Consider the following 2,757-nt stretch of genomic DNA (forward strand, 5'->3'; position numbering starts at 1 on the left):
TAAAAAGTATTTCACGTTTTATTATACTTTTGATTAACATAAAAATGATTTATATATGCGCACATAATATTTTATATAGTAACTAGCTGTACCCGTTCACGCTTCGCCGTGTTTTATTTTCAATTAAAAAATTGAACACATTTGCAAATATTTGTTACATCTAGTCTGCCAATTTTTTCGTTTTCCAATCTACCTTTCTACCTATCTACCTCTTTATCACTCAACCTATTTGTCAGTCAACCACTTTAACTGTATCACACTTTCCATCAATTTAACTGCCTACCAATTTATTTGTTCAACAATTATACTGTCCACCAATTCACTTGTTTGCCAATTTATCTATCAACCTGTCTAATAATCTACTGTTTTACCTGTCAACCAATTTATCTGTTTTCCATTTTACCTGTCTGCCTGTTCATCTGTCCGGGAATTTACCTAAAAACTACCTAACAATTATACAAACAGCCAGATATACAACCATTAATATACACATACTAGCAAACCCGACGAATTCCGTTTCGCCACCAGATGGTTTCGTGAGAAAGATGAAGAAATTTTTTGTTTGTTTTATATTTGAAAATGAAAAATTTGATTTTATTATACAACAGTAATGAATTTATTTCGATTACAAAAATAAAGTGTTTTTTAGTTGAACTTCTCTAAGTAAATGAAAGTGAATCCGCAAATTATCCGTTTCATTGCAGTACTCTTTGGTAAACCACTTTTTTTGTTTTTTGGTCTGACGTTAACACAAACAAAGCGGATGGTTTTCCAACTCGTGAACAGGCAACGTATAACTGCCCATGTGAAAAACAATGATTTTCTAAATAAACTATTTGAAATTTATCCCGCAAACACTAAGCGATTGGCCTTGCGTCTTGTTATTGCGAACGCAAGGCGAACTGGAAATTGCAATCGTTTGAAGTCAAACGGAAGACCAGTCGGAATCATTGGTATGTCACCAAATCGCCAGAAATTTTTGATTGAATGGTGAAATTCAGTGCGTAGACATCATTATTCTTTGCGGCAAGAATTGCTCGTTGACTTAACCAAGCATAATTCTGATAATTCTCACTAATGTCATTACTCGAATTTTTAATTACGGTGCGTGAAGTTCCAGCAGCTTGCATTAAGCCACGATGCCATGCACAACTAATTTTCTTAGCTATAAATCTTGCGGAGCCCGAGACCTTTCCAACGAATGCAAAATTGTCGAAATCGGTTCCTGCATTCTGGAGTTATTTCGTCAGGAAGGAAAACCCGACTTATTTTTATATAAATAGAAGAAGAAGATAATCTATTTGAAATTATTTAAAACAATTATTGATTATTTTTATCACTCGAATTTTTAATTACGGTGCGTGAAGTAACAGCAATTTGCATTAGGGCACGATACCATGCACCACTAATTTTCTTAGCTATAAACCTTGCGGAGGCCGAGACTTTTCCAACGAATGCAAAATTGTCGAAATCGGTTCGTACGTTCTGGAGTTATTTCGTCAGGAAGGAAAACCCGACTTATTTTTATATATATAGAAGATATATATATATATATATATATATATATATATATATATATATACATTCGCAGTTTAGTGTTAAAATAAGCTTTTTGAAGAAATTGATGGTATTCATTACTATGTATAGGACAATATCTCCTATTTCTTGTAAGAACTTTATAAACTGTAGTACAAAGTTAAAATCATTTATTTAAAGTATATAAGTGAGCTTTGGAACTTTAGTTAAAATTAAAATTAAAATCTGAATTATTTTGGATATATAAAAAAAATTGAAACAATTTTTTCCAAAGGCAATTATTTTGTTAAAACAAGCAGAAAGTTATTTGAATCATTCAAATCGGATGATTAGTTCTCTCAAAAACTGCCATTTTTTGTGCAGTTACCTCTAGGTCCTCAAAATGGCTGGATCTGCCTTAGCCAAAAACTAATCAGCACATCTTCCTATCATAAGGAATTGAATGTTTTCTGAACCATTCAAATCGGTTGATCGGTGCTCCCGAAAACGTGGACGAAAAATAGCGAACATACAACACTCACACATTTGTTTTAGGTATGCCAAAATATTCAGAAACCTATGAAATGTTAAGATATCCAAAAAAAAATAATTTCGATTTTCGGCCTATTACTATAAGTCACCCATATAGAATCATTAATAAAACAATTTTATCGCTGTGTTGATTTTTTTTTTTTAAAAAAAAGTCTTATCGAACAAAGTGTTCATCAAATAACTTCTAAAAATGAATGCGCGGCACTGACCTTGACCTAACGCATAGTACTAATGTCATTGTGTAGCTGTATCTTGATTGTGGTCTAATGATGTCATTCAACCAGCATGTTTGGTTTCCTTTCTATACCGCAAGTTTTAATAAAAAAATATTTAAAATTGCATTATGTCAATTTTATAATTTTGTTCTCAACATTAATCTGAATCATGTAACTTAAAATTGTAATTTTAAATATACTGTAAAAAATTCGAGTGAAAAAAAATCAAATTGTTGTAGTTAATTTGTAATTAGGCGAGTAGTACCGCCATTTTTTTTTTACAAAAATATTTTATTTTGTTACTTTAAAGTGCAATACATAACTATCTTTAATATTATGATTTCAATACTTTTCCTTCCGTCCGAAAAAAGAAATGGCAAAAACATACGTTTTTTTTCTGCTACAGTGGTGTAACCCCTTAATAGTCTTTCAGGCGACAATATCTGTTATTGCCATAGTATGTTTTAAAATTGTT

The sequence above is a fragment of the Ctenocephalides felis genome, unplaced genomic scaffold, assembly GCF_003426905.1.
Source record: "Ctenocephalides felis isolate EL2017-DRISC unplaced genomic scaffold, ASM342690v1 CF-g0.4_SCAFFOLD_03572, whole genome shotgun sequence".
Lineage (NCBI taxonomy): Eukaryota > Metazoa > Arthropoda > Insecta > Siphonaptera > Pulicidae > Ctenocephalides > Ctenocephalides felis.